This window comes from Eubalaena glacialis, chromosome 2 (assembly GCF_028564815.1).
Source record: "Eubalaena glacialis isolate mEubGla1 chromosome 2, mEubGla1.1.hap2.+ XY, whole genome shotgun sequence".
Taxonomy (NCBI): Eukaryota; Metazoa; Chordata; class Mammalia; order Artiodactyla; family Balaenidae; genus Eubalaena; species Eubalaena glacialis.
The window spans coordinates 116,513,043-116,534,149 of NC_083717.1; the positions used below are offsets into that span (position 1 = coordinate 116,513,043).

At 38.4% G+C, this 21,107-nt stretch overlaps 1 protein-coding gene and 1 non-coding gene across 3 annotated transcripts in view; both read right to left on the reverse strand.

Annotated features, from left to right (window-relative positions):
• The window catches only part of FMN1 (formin 1), a 414,086-nt gene that overhangs the window by 279,298 nt on the left and 113,681 nt on the right, over positions 1-21,107 (reverse strand). The window lies entirely within an intron of this gene.
• LOC133086379 (U6 spliceosomal RNA) lies at positions 4,317-4,423 on the reverse strand. The gene has a single exon (XR_009700135.1). It is a non-coding gene; the product is annotated as a U6 spliceosomal RNA (small nuclear RNA).

The window sequence follows — 21,107 nt, forward strand, 5'->3', positions numbered from 1 at the left end:
AGGAGGTCTGGTTTGCATCCTAGCTCCGCCACTTACAAGTAGTGGGATCTGGCTTGAGTTATTTCACACCTGTGACTGTTTTCTCATCCTTAAACAAGGGTAATGATGATTCCTACCTCACAAGGCTGTTGTAAAGATGAGTTAACATTTGTACAGTACTTAGAGCAGTGCCTGGCACATAGGTGTATGATACATATTTTTAGCTGTTATTGCTATTCTTATTTCATTTTCACTCTTAACTGATAACTTTGCTTCCTACTTCACTGAAAAACTGAAGCAGCCAGAAGAACCTCTGCATCCTCCCACCTACCAGCATTGATACCCATATTCTCTGCCCTTGGGTCTGTTACTAGAGATGACTTTTCATGCTCTTGGATCTGTTACTACAGATGACTTTTCATGCTCTTGGATCTGTTACTACAGATGACTTTTCATGTATTATCAAAGCCAACCCCTCTGCTAGTACATAAGATCTCTATCCTAATCATTCTCTTAAAGAGATCATTCCAGGAAGTCTGCCTTCTTCCTACCTCAAATTTCCCCTTTCTATTGGAACCTTCTCTCTGGCATACAAAAGAGCTATTATGTCTCCCATCTTAATCAGAACAAAATGAAATCTTTCTTTTGATCCCCCATGCCCCACCAGCTACTACTCCCACTTTAGTTCCTTTTGCAAAACTTCTCAAAAATGTGGTCTCCATACTGTGTCCAACTGCCATTCTCTTAAAGCCACTCCGAATTAGACTTTTGCCCCTAACCCCTTCCACCAGTGTCCTCTATGCTTCTAAATTCAGTGGTCAATTCTCAGTCCTTACTTTTCCTGCTCTACCGTTTGACATACTCCCTTCCCGCCACCCCCACTCCTTGATACACTTTTTCTCCTTAGCATCCAGAACTCCACCATCTCTTGCTTTTCCTGCTGCCTCGCTGGACACTCTTTCTCAGTTTACTTTGCTGATTCCTCCTCTTCACCTCAATCTCCTCCTGCTGGAGCTCCCCAGGGTCACTCACTCCTGGTTCCCCTTTTCTATCTGCACTCAGCATCTCACCAGTCTGAGTTTTAAATATCAACTTTCCTATGCACAAATGACTCCCTGATACACATCTGCAGCTCAGAAGCCCTCCTCCCCAACTCCACACTCATATAGCATCCAAATGCCTGCAAACACTTCCTTGTATATGTCAGATCGACACCTCAAGTTTCACACATCAGAAATAATGCCTGATCTTCCCCCTCCCAGCCACAGTCCTCTCCTCCAGTCGATGGCCATTCCATCCTTCCATGGCTCAAGTCAAAAACATCTAGAAACAATAAATGCTGGAGAGGGTGTGGAGAAAAGGGAACACTCTTGCACTGTTGGTGGGAATGTAAATTGATACAGCCACTATGGAGAACAGTATGGAGGTTCCTTAAAAAACTAAAAATAGAACTACCATACGACCCAACAATCCCACTACTGGGCATATATCCTGAGAAAACCATAATTCAAAAAGACACATGCACCCCAATGTTCACTGCAGCTCTATTTACAATAGCCAGGACATGGAAGCAACCTAAGTGTCCATCATCGGATGAATGGATAAAGATGTGGCACATATATACAATGGAATATTACTCGGCCATAAAAAGGAACGAAATTGAGTTATTTGTAGTGAGGTGGATGGACCTAGAGTCTGCCACACAGAGTGAAGTAAGTCAGAAAGAGAAAAACAAATACTGTATGCTAACACATATGTATGGAATCTTAAAAAAAAAAAAAAAAAGAAGGTTCTGAAGAACCTAGGGGCAGGACAGGAATAAAGATGCAGACGTAGAGAATGGACTTGAGGACATGGGGAGGGGGAAGGGTAAGCTGGGATGAAGTGAGAGAGTGGCATGGACATATATACACTACCAAATGTAAAACAGATAGCTAGTGGGAAGCAGCCGCATAGCACAGGGAGATCAGCTCGGTGCTTTGTGACCACCTAGAGGGGTGGGATAGGGAGGTTGGGAGGGAGGGAGATACAAGAGGGAAGAGATATGGGAACATATGTATATGTATAACTGATTCACTTTGTTATAAAGCAGAAACTAACACACCATTGTAAAGCAATTATACTACAATAAAGATGTTTAAAAAAAAAAAAACTCTGCCGTCATCCCTGACTGTTCTCCCGCACATCCAACCTATCAGGAAATCCCAATGGTTCTGCCTCCAAAACAAATCCAGAATCTGATTATTTTTTACTGCCTCCTTTGCTATACCCATAGTCCATGCCACCATGCCCTGAGCAAGCACAATTTCTTGCCTGGATCACCATAATGATCTAATAACTGTGATGTGGGTCTGCCTGGCCCCAGACTCCCCTTCCCCGTGCCCCAGTCCCTAATTCAACACAGCAGCCAGAGTGGGCTTTTTCAGACAAAAAGAAAATCATGTCAAGCCTCTGCTCAAAATTCTCTCACAGCTCCTGCCATTTCACTCTCAGCACAAAGGCCCACATCAAACAAGATTCCACATTGGCCTGTCAACACTGCCTGTCAGGGGTTCCTTCATCTGTTTTGTGCCATGGACCCCTTTGGCAGTTGGCAGTGTCTATGGATCCCTTCTCCAAATAATATTTTTAGATGTATAAAATGAAATACAATAGACTACAGAGGAAACCAACTCAGTTTTAATTTTAATTGTGATATAGTAACCTGTGTACTCCCTTTATTAATACATTAAATAAGAGGATCTAGTGGCAGGTCTAATTACTAACATAATTTTGATGTGATGTGGTGAAGAACACAACCATATTTTAAGATATCTGCAACACCTATCATGTGATATGATAATATCTATGACTTCTATTGCTGACAAGGTCATTGGTTCTACTAAGTTATTCTAGGTTTTTGGTCTGCTGAAAAATGTTAAATTTCAGTTAGATGTTACTGTTAAAAATAAAAGTGAAATTTTTTCCCACCCAAATTAATAGACCCCTGAATTCTATCCCTGGACTGCTTAGAGGTCCTTAGACCCCAGGTTAAGAACAGGTGACTCTACATTTCTTCTCAAATCTCCTTTTCTGGCTAACTGCTTAACAGCTGCAGTTACCCAGACCACACAACACCCATTCTGTACTCAGAGCCTTTGGACTGGAGCTTCCCTTCCCCTGCATTTCCTTATCTCTTTGCTCAAATGTCACAGTCTTAAGGAGTCCTACCCTGACCACACTATTTAAAACTGTAACCAACCCTTTCACTACAATCCCAATGCCTCTCATCTGGCTGTTCTTTTCCATAGCACTTATCGCCATCTAAGCTACAATTTATTTACTTTATTTCTTTATTATCTCTATTCACCACTATCATCCTCCCCCACTCCCTTAGAAGGCAAGCTCCTAGAAAGCTGGAATTGTTTTCTTCTTGATTCACTGATGTATTCAAATGCCTTGAACAAGTCCTGGCATGTAGGTGTTCAGGCAGTACTACTTAAATAAATGATGCATTTCAAATAAAATTACTGTTGAATGTATATTATGTGAATTATTTCCTCTATACACAATTCCATGTAAGAACACATTATAGGATTTTATCCTTTCATCATCACTCCATATCTGATATTTCTTTCCATTCATTCCAAAGTGGATCCTCATTTCAGTTCTTAGAAATGTCCCTATATTTACTGAGAAAGGATGGGGCATGGTGTGAGCTGGTGTAAGGTGACATGCCTATCAGTTTAATGGTGCAAAACCAAGGTTCAAATATTGGCTTCTCTCTTTACTAGCTTTGTAAAGCCCAAGAAAAGTATATAATTTTTTCTAAGATGCAGTATCCTCTTTAGTAAACTATGAATAATTATCTACCTCATAACATTACACTAAGGATTACAGTTATTTAATCCATGTATAACATTTAGTTCATTTCCATAGGGCCTGACAGATGTAAAACACAGATTTGTTATTAGTTATTATCACTGAGAAATGGAAATACCCTCTTGGAGTACAAGCAGCAGAGTATCCATTTGTGCCATTTATGAGTGTCTGGTATCCCCCCCTCTCAGAAAGGATAATTTAGAAGAGATTTCTAAATTGTAAAAGCAATATAAGCATGCTTATATTTAAGAATTGGAATTCAGAAAACATGAAAATCCACCCCTTAAGATGCCACTGTTAGTATTTTGCTGTACTTCCTTCTGTTCTTTGTCCTATACATCTTATCAGGGTTGTAACCATTCACATCTAGTTTTTGTTTTTGTTTTTGTTTTTTTAACATCTTTATTGGAGTATAATTGCTTTACAATGGTGTGTTAGTTTCTGCTTTATAACAAAGTGAATCAGCTACACATATAAAAAATATGGAACACATCACGAATTTGCATGTCATCCTTGCGCAGGGGCCATGCTAATCTTCTCTGTATCGTTCCAATTTTAGTATATGTGCTGCCGAAGCAAGCACCACATCTAGTTTTTAAAATGACTTTGAACTCTGTAGTAACTGACTTATTTCTGATCCTTATTAATATTAAGAATCCTGAATAGCCAAAACAAACTTGAGAAAGAAGAATGGAGCTGGAGGAATCACTCTCCCTGACTTCAGACTATATTACAAAGCTATGGTAATCAAAACTGTATGGCACTGGCACAAAAACAGACACATAGATCAATGTAACAGGACAGAGAGCCCAGGTATAAACCTACACACTTATGGTCAATGAATCTAAGACAAAGGAGGCAAGAACATACAATGGAGAAAAGACAGTCTCTTCAGTGAGTGGTGCTGGGAAAACAGGACAGCTACATGTAAAAGAATGAAATTATAACATTCTCTAACACCATATACAAAAATAAACTCAAAATGGATTAAAGACCTAAATGAAAGACCAGATACTATAAAACTCCGAGAGGAAAACATAGGCAGAACACTCCTTGTTATAAATCGCAGCAATATATTTTTGGAACTGCCTCCTAGAGTAATGGAAATAAAAACAAAAATAAACAAATGGGACCTAATTAAACTTAAAATCTTTTGCACAGCAAAGGAAACCATTAACAAAATGAAAAGACAAAATGTGGAATGGGAGAAAATATCTGCAAACGATGTGACTGACAAGGAATTAATTTCCAAAATAAACAAACACCTCATACAGCTCCATATCAAAAAACAAGCAATCCAATCAAAAAATAGGCAGAAGACCTGAATAGACATTTCTCCAAAGAAGACATACAGATGGCCAACAGGCACATGAAAAGATGCTCAATATCACTAATTATTAGAGAAATGCAAATCAAAACTGCAATGAGGTATCACCTCATTATCACACATCGGTCAAAATGTCTATCATCAAAACGTCTACAAATAATGAATGCTGGAGAGGGCGTGCAGAAAAGGGAACCCTCCTACACTGTTGGTGGGGATGTAAATTGGTGCAGCCATTATGGAGAACAGTATGGAGGGTCCTTAAAAAAGTAAAAATAGAGCTACCATATGATCCAGCAATCCCAATCCTGGGCATATATCCAGAAAAGATGAAAACTCTTAATTCAAAAAGATATATGCACCCCAATGTTCACAGCAGCACTATTTACAATAGCCAAAACATGGAAACAACCCACGTGCACATAAGCAGATGATTAGTTTAAGAAGATATATATATATATATATATATATATATATATATGCAATGGAATATTACTCAGCCATAAAAAAGAATGAAATATTGCCATTTGCAGCAACATGGATGGACCTAGAGAATAAGTGAAGTCAGAGAAAGACAAATGTTATATATCACTTATATGTGGAATCTAAAAAATAATACAAATAAATGTATATACAAAATAGAAACAGACTCAAAGACACAGAAAACAAACTTACGGTTACCAAAGGGGAAATGGGGGGGAGGGTTAAATTATGAGTTTTGGATTAACAGATACACACTACTATACATAAAATAGATAAACAACAAGGTCCTACTGTATAGCACAGGGAACTGTATTCAATATCTTGTAATAACCTATAATGGAAATAATCTGAAAAATATACATATATATATATATATACACACACACACACACATACCTGAATCACTTTGCTGTATACCTGAAACTAACACAACATTTTAAATCAACTATACTCCAAAAAACTTTTTTTAAATAAATAAAGACATTGATTCACTTTAGAGAAAGAAAAGAACAAAGTAAGACAGAAACCACACTCCCGTCTCACTGACCTCCCAGAGACGCGGCTCAGAGTTCTGGATGATCAACTCATACCTGACACAGAAGCAGGATGGTCCTCCAGGTACAGCACAACAGGACAGAATGTCTTTGTTCCTGGTAGTGACATTGACATTCCCACTCTCCTTCAAACACCCTACAGCTGATCAGAGTTTGGGTGAGGAGGGGAAAGAAAGTGTGAGGAGGTTGGGGAAAGAGTCTAGAAGCTTCTTCCCTGAGACTCTAGAAAGATGGGCTGACTCCACAGGTGCAGGGGTGGGAAGGGAGGGGAGCAAGTACTCTGAGCAGGCTCATACTTGAGGGAATTGGCTGGTTCCTTTATAACCTTAGGCTCCGGTTATAGCCACTAAGAACCAGGCAGTAAGCCACAGGGAAGGGAGCTCTGCGATGCCCTCGGGAAAGGCAAATAGCATTGACACGTTTTGCAGAAATGAACCTGCCACTTTCAGTTTCTTTGGCACACAGAACTAAATAAATGTCAGCTATTATCACACACATGATCATGCCTGGATCACATCCAGTGAGCTACCTTTTTAACATGGTCACAGGTGATTCTGAGGCAGCAGTTTTCAAAGTACAAACCAGAACAGTGCTCTTCAAACTTACGCTCATACACCCACTACAATTTTTCTAAAAAATACCATACTCCTCACACATTTTTAAATTGACATCTGAAATTTGTCACTGTAAGTTTAAACAGTTGCAAAAACAAATTCTGGACAATTTATGAATACTAATATTAAAAATATAACGATTACGCTTTTAAATGTAGTTAATAGACTCTAATAATACCATATTTGCCATTCAGCATTATCTGTTTAAAAAGGCTGTGAACAAATGGCTTTAACATTCAGGAATTTTACCTGGTTCCTTCTCCTCCTTTTAAACATTTCAATTTCTTTTCTTTTTAACAGAATTTATCCAGAAGTAATAGTTTTATGCTTCAATGCCTATTATTCACCCTCTCATAATTTCCAAGGAATACAAATATAAAAATGATTTTTAAAAATTTTCTCTGATCACAAAAGTAGTTTTAGGTTTACTTCTGGGCTGAGTTATAAAAATATTTTATTAGCACCTAACGTATGAAAACATATTGAAATGTGATAATTATTAAACATTAAAATTTAATTGGAAATGTATCTTATTGGAATGGATAGGATCAATTTTTTGGTCCTCTAATAAAGGCTTCCCAGATGCCATTATCTGAAATTATCCTTTCTTTGACACCCTGGAGGTTTTCACATCTGAGCAAGGTAGAGCAAGATTTGGAATAGGTGAGATACCTTCCCTTTATAAATTGGGTAGGCGATCCATTTAAATTAAGAGAGTACTAATGAAAGCTGAGGATCTGGAAGGTAATTTGCTCAAAATTATCCATGCCTCTACCTCTTGGAGGGTCCTTCTGCATCCCCCAGTTTAAAGACTACTGATCTAGCACTATATCTAAAATACCTATGCATCTTGTGAAAAAGGCAAATTCATGGACCCTACTCCAGATACCTGAATTAACAGGATCCCCAGATTACTTTTCCCCTCACTAAAGATTGAGAGACGAATTGGGATATAAAACAAATGCATAAAATGTTAAATGATGTACAATTTAAATAAAAATTCAACAATAGACGACCTATCATAGGTAGTACCTGGTGGCCAAAGGATTCGGAGACACTCATGAGAGGGTAGGATAGTCAAAGGCTTTTTTTTTTTTTTTTTTTCCCAAAGGCTTTCTAAAGGAAGCAACGCTGGAACTGGGGGAAGCATGGGTAGAATGTGAAAGATAAAGAGGCAGAGGTAAATGGTTTACCAAGTTTGAAATGTAAGGTATTGATTTTGTTGACTAGGAAGGAGCAATTAATGCCCTCAAAAAGTGACTCATCACAGAGACTCCCTGGTGGGACGGCACTGGGTTATTGTGCCTGAGTGGTGCAAACATAATTACTTACTGTTGAAGACAGAAATACGTTGAGAATATTAATTTAGGTAAATTGGTTTTAGACAACTGGTTTTGTTTGAGTTTGTTTCAGGCAAATTGACCTAGAGCTGAACACATATTTTATCCATGGATTGGGTAATCCATAAACATAAGGATAACTATATATCACTATTAAGTCCCACATTTATTCCAGGCTGGGCAAAAAAAAATGAGTTCAAATTCAAATTATTTTATTCTTCTAGTAGCCCTGGCAATAGGCTTAGCAAAAGGTATAAGCCATCACAGAAAATGAAACCAAGAGCATCTAGGCTTTTTATTAACTCTGATTCCATTATCACTGAGTATCACAAACACGTTTTAAAATGCATCTGTTCACAGGAAAGTAGAAATCACTGACTGCGCCTATCATCTATCCTTTGGACCACTATAAGGACCACTCCAAACTGGTCTTCCTACTTCTCCACAGCAGCCACTCACCTCCCTGCCAGATCCATACTCATCCTCAATACCTCTAAAGCAGTCTGACAAAACCTGTATTTGGTTCTGTTACTCCCCTGCCTAAAACCTTCACGCCATATAATTTCTCTCTCTCCTGAAGACCTGACCTCCTCAAAGTCTACAGACATAATGCCCTTGCATATCACTCCCCTTGCCTCTTATCTATCAGTCATAATAAACTACCTGCTATTCTTCAAACAAGTCGTGCTCCATCCTTCCTCTGCCTGTTTGGTCTAGCTTGCCTCCACCTGACTTATCCAGCCTACTATCTTCCATGTCTGCTCAGGAGGCCTGTCCTAGTTCCCCCAAATAGGATTGATCACACTCTCCTTTTGTGTTCTATGATATGCTATACATTCTTCAATAAGAGTATTAGACCATTTTATTGCACTTATCTGTGTACATTTCATCTCTCTCTCCCCCATGCTACTCTCTGTCACCTACCTACTACCCTGCCACGAAAAAAAAAAAAAAGAACCGAGTTGCTTGAGTGAAAGGATCTTGCCTGATACATCTTTGAATTCCAAGCATCTATCAAACTTACCAGTACATAGTAGACGCTCAGTAAATATGTGCTAAATGAATGCATGAACATATTATTATTTGTAATAGTGGAATTAATAATCAATGAATTAGACACTAATAATGCGCTAGATGTTACTAAATAAGAGTTAGGTATGATCTAGAAGCAACAGTAACTCTGATGTCACCACCATTTACCTGCAACTTCTAAGATTACAACACAAGATAGAATATGTGTTCTAACTAAGTCAAGGGAAATCCCCTAGGAGTCGCCCTCACTATGCCATGTAACTCAACACACAATAGCAACTGTTTTTCAAGGTTCATTTCCACTTATCTTGATTGGTGCTACACTGAAGAAGAACTCTTAAGGCTGAGGAAAAAGATAACATCAGAGAACACAGGGGGCAGATCTAAAAACCATTTGGTTGTTGTTTCCATTTTAACAAATCCAGTGCTCCACTGTGGAGTCACTGTATACTTTGCTACTTAAAATATAGAAAATGTCCCCATACTTTCCCTTATCTTGAATTCACAGAATTCATTACATTTGGCTAAGATCTTTCCTTATTTAAAATGACCAGAAAATCAGCAAATCAAATTCAGCATTTCATCATGATGAAATAGTGCAGAGATGGTTCCACACTAACGAATCTAAAATGTAATTACTGGATAATCAGATTAAAGAAAATCACATCAATCACACAGTCATTTCAGTAAATATATCCCTCATACATTAAACTCAAACTAATTTTTGTGATATCAACACTTAGAAGCCCAGATATATAAAGAATGTTCCTTAACTTGATAAAGATAATTGACCAAAAAAAATCTCTGACCAACATAATTTTTAACTGGAAAACATTAGAAGGAAGCCTATAAAATCAGGAATAGCACAAGGATGTCTACTAATCACCACTTTTCTAGCTTTGTTTTGGAGGCCCTAGGCAGTAGAAAAGGTCTAGTAAAAAAAAGATAGGTAACGATTTGTGTTTTATTTTCTAGTGTTAAAAACCTGATTAAAAATGGGCAAAGGATTTGAATAGACATTTTTCCATAGAAGATACACCAGTGGCCAAAAGGCACCTGAAAAGACACACAACATAACTAATAATAAGAGAAATGCAAATCAAAACCCAATGAGACACCACACTGATTAGGGTGGCTAATATTAAACAAACAAAAACTCAGAAAATAACAAGTGTTGACAAGGTGGAGAAATAGGAACTTGCTCACTGTAGTGGGAATGTATCACTATACATTCAGCAGCTATGAAAAACAATATGGAGACTCCTCAAAAAATAAAGGTAACATTGCCATACGATCCAGCAATCCCACATCTGGGTATACACCCAAAGGAATTCAAAGCAGGGTACCAAGGAAATATTTGTACATCCATGGTGATAGCAGCATTATTCACAGTAGCTCAAAAGTGGAAGCAACCCAAGTGTCTATTGACAGATGGATGGATAAACAAAATGTGGTACAGACCATACTGTGGAATATTATTCAGCCTTAAAAAGGAAGGAAACTCTGATACATGTTACAACATGGATGAATCTTGAGGACATTACGCTAAGTGAAATAAGCCAGTCACACAAATACTGTAGGGTTCCACTTACATGAGGTACCTAGAGTAGTCAGATTCATAGAAATAGAAAATAGAATAGTGGTTGCCAGAGTTTGGGAAGAGAGGAGAAATGAAGAGTTGTTTAATGAGTATAGTTTCGGTTGTGCAAGACAAAAGAGTTCTGAAAATCTGTCACACAAACATGAATATAATTAACACTACTGAACTCTACTTAAAAATGGCTAACACCTATTCACCTATTATGTAAACCATTATGTGCTACATATACAAAGTGTTAATAAATGTTTTCAATGAGTAAAATGGTAAAAACTTTTCATGGTTAAGATGATAGATTTTACTTTATGTATATTTTACAATAAAAAACACAAGCTGTCATGCTTTGTCTACAAAAATTCCAAGGCTCTCAACTGAAAAAACTAGTAGAACTAACATGAGTATAAAATCAGAATTAGAAACATGAAAATCGCTTTGTTATACCAACAAAACCATTTTAAAACATGACAGATGAATCCTATTTTTAATTAAGTTTGTAAAAATTAAGTTAAATGGCACGAGCTATAAGAAGAAAACTGTAGAGCTTTACTGAAGAACATGAATGAAATTCTGAATAGCCAGAGAGATAAATTATGTTCCTGGATAGGAAGACTCAGTATTACCAGGCCTCTCATATTGATGTATGATTTAATATAATCCCAATGGAAATTCCAATCTCATCATTTCATAGATCTTGAGAAACTGACTTTCAAGTTCATACATAAGAGTCTATGTCTACAACTACCCAAACAAAATTTAGAAGGAAAAAAAGAATTGAGGTAATTTGAAATGCCAGATATTTAAATAACTTTAAAACTATATCAACTGCAAAGACACAAAATTGGCACAAGGTCTAGATAAACATAAACAGGGGCTTCCCTGGTGGCGCAGTGGTTGAGAATCTGCCTGCCAATGCAGGGGACACGGGTTCGAGCCCTGGTCTGGGAGGATCCCACATGCCGCGGAGCGACTAGGCCCGTGAGCCACAGTTGCTGAGCCTGCGCGTCTGGAGCCTGTGCTCCGCAACAAGAGAGGCCGCGATAGTGAGAGGCCTGCGCACCGCGATGAAGAGTGGCCCCCACTTGCCGCAACTAGAGAAAGCCCTCACACAGAAACGAAGACCCAACACAGCCATAAATAAATAAATAAATAAAATTTAAAATAAATAAATAAATAAACAAAAAATATTAAAGGATCTAGAAATAAATCAGCATATAGAAAGGCATTTATACATGTGAGAGTTAGCACTCCATATCTGCCAAGCAAGAACCAACTATTTATTAAATGTTGGGGCAAATAGTTATCAATCTGGGAAAGACAAAACTAACAGTAGCTTACATTATTTTGGTTCCACAATGAGCCAGGCACTGTGCTAAGGTCCCTAAATGCATTATTTAATTGACTACTAAAAACAATTTTTTTATACAAATAAGGAACCTAAGCACAAATAAATAGGAAATCATCTTGCCCAGTAACTTGCCCAGTAAAAAGTAATTAACTTGCTTCAGTAACTGCTGAAGCCTAAAATTTGACTCCATGACATTAGATTCCATAACCTAAGCTCCCTACAGCACACTGCCACCCTTAACAACACATCCTTATGTATGCCACACACACAAACAAATTCTAGACTGAATAAAAATCTAAACATATATGCATATTAGTTAAAATATACATATTGTTCAACTTTAGGTTAGGGAAGGCTTCCTTCAGACCAACAACAGTAACAACAACTCCAGAAAAGATATAACTACATAAAACATAAAATTTCCATATAATGAATGAAGGCAAAAGGTAAAAGACATGGCAAGCTAAAGACTAGGATTGCGATATATACAACAAAGGACTAATTGCCTTAATATACGAAAACCTGCTTTCAAATCAGTAGGAATAGAGACTAATGACCCAATTTACAAAAGGGCAAAGAATACAAGCAAACAAGTCACAAAAGAAGACAAAATGAAAAGATGTCCAACTATGCTAGTATTGAGAAATACAAATTAAAAACAGTAGTATGTAATTTTTAACCTTAGATTGGCATAAACTAAATGAATATTGGTGAAGTGTGAGTAATGGACATTCTTGTGTTAGTTGAGTATATTTAGTGGGTTCAGTATTTTGAGAGGGCAACTGTGCAGTATCTACCAGTGGTTAAAATGAGTAGGAACTCTAACACACAATTCTGCTTCTATCTTATTAAAGTACTCACAGGTATGCACAAAATAGCTGTATAATAATTTCATTAAAGTACTGTTTGCAACAGTGAAAGATTCTAAGTGATTAAAAGGTTTGTAAATCAGGAAACAGTTCAATAACTTATATTTACTATTTTATTGAGAGAGAGAGATTCTATCTAACAAAAAAAGTCAGAAAATGGAATTTTAAAAAACGTGCACAACTGCATCAAAATTTTAGAATACTTGGGAAGAGATTTAAATTTAAGGGAAGCTAAAACCTTCACAAAGAAAACTAAACAGAGAAATCAGAAAAGACTATATTCAAATAAGTATTTAGGGAAAGATACATATTATGTTCGTGGAATTAAAAACTCATTGTAAAGATGTTGATGCAATCAAAACAATAATGTCAAAATTGATAAAGTAACTCCAAAACGCATATGGAAATGCAAAGAGCTGAGAATAACCAAGGTAAAAGGACACAGTAGTAGATCATGACTTATTATAGTTGTGGTCATTAAGACAGTGTTATTTACACTGTTACAAGGTTAGATAAACCTAGAGAATACTGGAACAGAAGAAAGAGTCCAGGGGAAGAAGGTGGGTTTCTTACTAAATAATTCCAGATAATTTTAATATAGAAAAAACAAACTTGATCCCCACCTCAACTCGTACACAAAAATCAATGCCCAGTATATTGCAAGTCTAAATGACAAATAACGAGCACTAATTCCTTCTTAAGATAATTTAAGGGAATATTTTCATGACTGAGTTAGGAAAGGATTACTTTCATAAGGCTCAAAATGCCCTAACCACAGGACAAAACTTATTATAGTAAAAATGAGAATTTCTATTCATCAAAAGGCACCATTAAGAGAGTGAAAAGCCAACCCACAGAGTAAGAGAAAATATTTCCAACACAATTAACCAAAGGGCTCATATCCAGCATCTAAAAAGAACTTCTCTACAAAATAATAAAAGATAATCTACTTCTTAAAAAATGGACAAGTGATTTGAACATGCGCTTCACAAAAGAGGATATCCAATGGCCAATAAACATATAAAAAAGTGCTTGACTGGGGAAACACCAATTAACAACAGATTGGCTCGAATTAGAAAGACCAACCAAACCAAATGTTGGCAAAGATGTGGCGCAACCAGAACAGTGATGTTTTGGTGATGGCAGTATAAATTGATACCATCACTTTGGAAAAGTGTGTGGTATCATCTACTGACACTGAATACAGACACACCCTGTGATCGGCAATTCCACTCCCAAGTATATACCAAGGAGAAATGTGTTCCTTTGTGTACCGAAAGACGCGTACGAGAAGTTGAACAGCAGTTTACTCATAACAGCCCCAAACTGAGGACAACACGGACGTCCTTAGGGTGGATAAATACATTGTGATACATTCATACGATGGAGTAGTACAGAGCAATGAAAACAAACGGATTACTGGTACATGCAATAACGTGCATTGGTTCTCACAAGCGTACTGTTGAAGCAAAGCAGCCAGACACAAAAGGAAGCCATTTATGTTAAGTTCAAAAGCACTGAAACTAATCTATAGTGTTAGAAGTCAGAACTATGGTTTCTTTGGAGGAAAAAGGTAATTGTGGCGATAGGAACGGGGCAAGATAGGGGCTTCCAGGGTGTAGGCAATGTTTTGGGTTGACCAAAAAGTTCGTTCAGGTTTTTCTGTAACATGTTATGGAAAAACCCGAAGGAACTTTTTGGCCAGCCCAATACTATTTCTTGATTTGCATAGTGGTTACAAGAGTATGTTCACTTTGTTATAATTCGTAGAGCTATACATTTGTGATGAAATAAAAATTTGTATTCTAAGCAAGTTAAGGAAAATTTACACATAAAATTTTTTCTTTGAGCTTTGGCCTCCTCTCTCCCCTCTACTGTGCATGGTGTATCTGCATTATGCATTGACCAAACCTTCCCATCTGCAGAAACACCTGCTCAACCATAAAAAGCAACCTTCTCCTAGCATCAACAAGCTTACTCCTCTGGAGACACCCTTCCTTCTTCATCTTGTAAGGGGTCACGATGACCCATGACCCGCTACTCGCTTTGTACACATAGATCTGGATTGTGTAAACTGTAATACATCATTTAATGTACAGCCCTATGCCTCAAAAACATATATAACTGTGCTTTTATCTCTAACGGGCAAAACAGTTCTCGGAGCTTTCTTTGAGTCTGTTCCTGCGTTATAAGCCTCAATTTGGCGCGAATAAAATTTTCCATTTCTTTCTTAGATTGGGTGATTAATTTTTTCATCGACACTTATAATATGAGCAATTTTCCACATGTATGTTACACTTCAATATAAACTGTTTTTTTAAAAAGCCAATTGTGGGGGGCTTCCCTGGTGGCACAGTGGTTAAGAATCCGCCTGCCAATGCAGGGGACACGGGTTCGATCCCTGGTCCAGGAAGATCCCACATGCCGTAGAGCAACTCAGCCTGCGAGCCACAACTACTAAGCCCACATGCCTAGAGCCCATGCTCCGCAACAAGAGAAGCCACCGCAATGAGAAGCCCGTGCACCGCAACGAAGAGTTGCCCCTGCTCGCCACAACTAAAGAAAGGCCTCGTGCAGCAACAAAGACCCAACATAGCCAAAAATAAATAAATAAAAATAAATAAGAATTAAAAAAAAAAAAAAGCCAATTGTGGGAATTCCCTGGCAGTCCAGTGGTTAGGACTCTATGCTTTCACTGCTGTGGGTCCAGGTTCAATACCTGGTTGGGGAACTAAGATCCTGCAAGCTGCTCGGTGCAGTCAAAAATTAAATAAATTTTAAAAATAATAAAATAAGATAAAAAGCTAATTGTGATGCCATCGAACTTCATATATTATCTCATTTTATCTTTACAATAATTATTTTAAATTATCATCATTGTCCTTTTTTATAAAGAGGGATATCAGCTCAGGTCACAGCTAGTACATGGCAGAGCCAAACTTCAAACTCAAGTCTATTTGATGCTCAAATGCATGAAATCCAAACTAAAGGAAATTCCAAAGTTAAGCATGTCCCTAAGATTTCCCTAGTTCAATTTTCCTTTCTCTCTGAGACAGTCTTCTACCTTTCCCATCTTATGTTCTCATCCTTCATCTGGGGAGGAATGCTCAAGAGTTTAGCTATTGAAACTCTGCCTTTAGTTATTTCTCAGAAATACAGTCATTTGTTCTTTCTACCAAAGAGGAAAGCATTTACAATGATGTCCCAGCTGCCGTCTCTGGCGGAGGAATCTGAAGGAGTGAGTGCCCTTTCTTTGCTGAGCCAGTGGGCAGCTCCAGCACAGTAAAGGTAGACCAGAGGAAGGAATTCAATGGGCTGCAAGTGAAAAGGTGTGGCAGGGCAGGAGGGGAGGGTGTTGAGGCTGGAACTGTAGAGTGGCTGCTTGGTGGAGGATCCAGGGAACAAGCACTGGGCAGCTGGCGATAGATGAAGATTTGAGGGAGAGAAGAAAAATGGGGCCACCTGGATAGAAATTCTGAGGAAGAAAAATACTGAAAGGAGGTATCTGTGAAAATGTGGCATAGGATATGGCATATCAAATTTCAGCCTCATCTCCCCAAAAGACGCTTCAAAGTGGATTTTAGTACTCATTTTCTCTAAAACAACAATAAAACTACTGAAATACACAACCGTTAAAACAAAAATATTTGTTCATGTACCTCCTAAAATCAAATACATATGCACCCCCCACTTCAGCACACAAACTGGGCCCAGCAAAGAGCCCCACCTGAACTTTGCAAGAATCCACAAACCAGAAGCATTTTTATTTGCGTTACATTGCTTAAGTGAGCCTCAAAAGCATTAAAGATACCATTAAAGTTCCCCTTTTCTATTTTTATGAGTCAAAAAGCAGCATGAAATGACCCAGACAATTTCTGTGGATGTGTCTGGTGAGCTGGTATGGTACTCATATGCTCTCCTTTATTATTCAGATGGATTCACTGAGGTCTCATAATTCTTTGTTTTATAATAACCAGTATAATTCTTAACTGCTCCTGTTCCCGTGTGCTTTCCTTACTGGAGCTTTAATTGTCAGTATATTGGCAGGAAAAAAAAAAAAAGTCCATCACTCTCCAATGCCCCCCCCCGCGCCCCCCTCCCCCCCCCCACCAACGACTTCCAACTGTCATTTCAGCTCTCTTATTAATTACGTGTATCTTTCAGCAAGTCATAACCTCTTTGGCTCTCATTTGTAAAACGAATAGGATGAATTACATGATTTCTAAGATGCTTGCAGCTCTAAATTTTTAATATTCTAAAATTTCAGATTCTATATTTTAATCTCTTAAAATATAGAATTTTTAATCTCTCTTTTAATCTCTTTTCCTCTGAGCTAAAGACCTTTACTAATATTTCCTGGAATACAACATATGATTCCTGAGTCGCTGGTCCATACTTTGGGATTCCCTCTGCGTAATATCAAGCCTTAGTTCCCATTTGTGTTGGGGAAGTCAATCTCCCTCCTCACAGTTCCCAGATATACAGTAAGTAGAAGCCTGGCACACTCGTGTCGCCTCTGGTTTCCCAGTATGACCTCTTTCTACAGCTATAAGACGCAAGGTTTTCCTGGTCTTTAATCTGTACAGCTTCCAATTTCTGGGCCATCATCATAACTCCATGCAAGTGACGGTAACATACCACAAAGTCCTGTGAAATATACAATGAATAAAGCTATAGCCTAGACTGTGAAAGAAGACACTCAGGATAATCTGTCTAGACATATGATATTAAAGGCAAGTCCATTCATGGCTAATGCAGCCTGTTAGCTGTGAATGAATAAGTTTTTTTTAAAGGTACTGTAGGCCAATAAAATATGCCAAGATATTTATAGCTCTCCCTGGCTGGTGAGGCAAGAATGTCTGACTCACCAGGGAGGGTGGCACACAGCTCTATCACTTTATAACCAAGGGGACCTAAATTAGACACAAACCAGAAAGTAGGCGGATCTTTATTAAGTTGAGGGATGGGTTACCTAAAATACTCTAACTAGGGATGTCCCTGAGCTACTCCAAGTTTCTAGGCGCTGTGAGTTATCCCCAAGAGATGCCACACACAGTGACAGCTTGCCTGCTCACAGTAACCATGATGCCTGAACCTAGGTTCTCTTTACTACCAAAGCCGCAGCGCTTGCCCTGAGTAGTGTGGCCCTTGTGCCAGCCCCCAGTCCAGCTCTGAGGTGCAGCCAGTGGTGAGAAGGGCTTTTCCAGATGCATGCTGAAAGTTCATTTTGTTTCGGAGAACATGAGAGCTTTCCTTCTTTGTCCTTTTTTCTCCTTTTTTTTTTCCCCATGGGTAATTAAGTCACTGCCAGTTTCCCAAATGGTGCCATTTTAATCTCACAAACATGAGCTTCATCTCCTCTCAGGATGCTGAGGCACAAATCAGGATGGTATATTTTTAAAATATCCTAATAAATAAGGAGATGTTTCAGGCTATTCGTCGTAACACAAAATAGGAGATGAAGAGGAAAGGAAGCCCAGTTCTAGGCTGAGCGTTTGCAGCAAAGGTTCTTCATCTACACCTGGGGAGGTGGCAGGAGATGGGGGGATGTGTCCACAAATGGTTATGGGGTGGGGGGAGGGTCTGAAATACTGTAGATGCAAAATTAACTGCAGGGTCTTCTTCCACAGCTTTCTATCATCATTAGGTTTTTTAAGGAGCCTGAGAACACTAAGAATCACTCACCAGAGTAAAACTGAGGGACGGACCCCTGAGATCAGTTGGTCCAAATGTGCCCTTCACTCAGTCTAGCCCTGACCTCAGGAGGGAAATCTACAGAGCATCTAGCACGCATGAGTCACTAGATTCTAAGGAATGCATTTGACTTTTAAGAAAAATAAATCACAGGATACAATTTCATATCATGTATTTTTTTTAAAAATAATATGCCTGGGAATACATTTAGAAAAAATACAAGATATATATCTATATCTATACATCTATGTATCTTGTTTATTAAGTCAGAAAAGAAAACTTGAATAGTTTTATAAGATATGTTCCTGCGTAGAAATACTAAGCATTTTAAAGATCTCAATTCTCATTCCCACCTTCACATTAATTTCTAAATTAATGCAATTCCAATAAAAGTCCCAAAGCGATCCTTTTGAAACTTGACCAAGTAGGCTAAGGCTTTCTGGAAGAATAAATAAGAGGAAAGCTAAAAAAATATTTTTAAAAGTATGCTTGAGAACTTGAACAGATTCTGAGATGTATTATAATGCTGCAATAATTAAGATACTGGTACAAAATACAAAAAGAGAACAGAAAGCCCAAGACAGTCCTAAACTTATCATGGAGAGGAATAATTACTCCAGAAGCCTGTTGTACAATTAGCTACTTAGAAAAACAGAAGTTGTCTTAGCTCTCTACCTCGGGCTAGGCACCGAAGTAAGTTTTCAACATGAAATGGAAAAAAAGAAGACAAGGAAGGAAGAGGTGGAAAGAAATCACTTAAGAAATTTAAACATAGAGCTGATCTTTGAGTAGGGGAGGTCCTCTTTAGCCAAAAGAAAAGTTATACAATAAAATGAGGGTAGATTTGACTATATAAATATTTAAAACTTCTATACCAGAAAATACAAGTAAAATAAAAAGCAAATGATAAGAGGGAAAAGCATTTTCAGTGTTCTAAAAGTACTGATTTCATACTGAATAACTTTAGATAAAAAATTAAGTTTGGCAATTAATATGCACCAAAAACCTGAAAAAGGCATATACACTTATATACAGCAATTCCACAAGGAATGTGTTCTAATTAAAGGAAAACACCTATGAACAAAAATATTTATAGCATTGTTATTTTCATTATTATACATAATAACTTGAAAAAAATGAAATCTCTATAAATATATTGTTCAAATGTAGTAAAAATCAAAGATAGTCACATTTTCAAGTGTAAAAAGCAGTCTGTACAGTGTGATAAAAATTTTAAGTATGGGACTTCCCTGGTGGCGCAGTGGTTAAGAATCTGCCTGCCAATGCAGGGGACACGGGTTCGAGCCCTGGTCTGGGAAGATCCCACATGCCGCGGAGCAACTAAGCCTGTGTGCTACAACGACTGAGCCTGTGCTCTAGAGCCCATGAGCCACAACTACTGAGCCCGCGTGCCACAACTACTGAAGCCCGCACGCCTAGAGCCCGTGCTCCGCAACGAGAGAAGCCACCGCTAATGAGAAGCCCGCACACCGCAATGAAGAGTAGCCCCCGCTCGCTGCAACTAGAGAAAGCCCGTGCCCAGCAACGAAGACCCAACGCAGCCAAAAATAAATTAATTAGTTAATTTTAAAAATATATTTTTTTTAATTTTAAGTATTAAATTCACATAGGCCTATCATGATTCAAAATGGTGGCAATGATCTCTCTATGAAACACATTATAGAGAGTTTGTTTTGCTATGTGATATTTCTGGATATTTCCAAATTTATTTTATTTTGTAATATTGGGAAACGTTGAAAGCATATGGAAGATTTTCTGAGATCAGTAAACAAAGCCTTTACACTAAGGTGAAGCAGGTATGCAAAGAGCAAGGCTCTCGATGATAGCCATTATATTTTCTATGAACTGACTGCAGTAGAAAACATAACCCTCCCACAGGATACAAAGCAGGAGTTTTTCTTTGTGCCCTTGTATCAGACCCCTATGTGGTCAGGTGCCAACTCTTCACACAGACTGATGGGCTTTAGAACCTTCTTACACTGCCAACTGACTCCAGGTGAAACCGTGCTGAGTATCTTCTGTTTGCCTCCTAGGTCCACTCTCCCCCTTTCTGGGTCCTTTTCTGGGCTCTGTTGTCTGGCCTAAAGTGAACCCCGGTGCTCTGACTTCTCTTTGGATTTGGTGAAGGGCAGAGATGGCAGGAGACCAGAGAGCAGGAGAAGGAAGTCAGGGCATTTACGCCCCCAATTCCCTCCGGCCGCCAGGTCACCGTGGATTGGATGCATCCCTCCACTGAAGGCCATCGCTCCTGTCCGGCAGCCCTCTCCACACCACTCGGCCTCCCTCTGACGTTCTGGGTTTTCCAGTAGCTTCTCCTGGCCCTGCCCCTTCAGGTCTAGGGCTGTAAACACCTCCCATGATTACTAGCCCCAGAGAACTGCTTCATCTCTCATT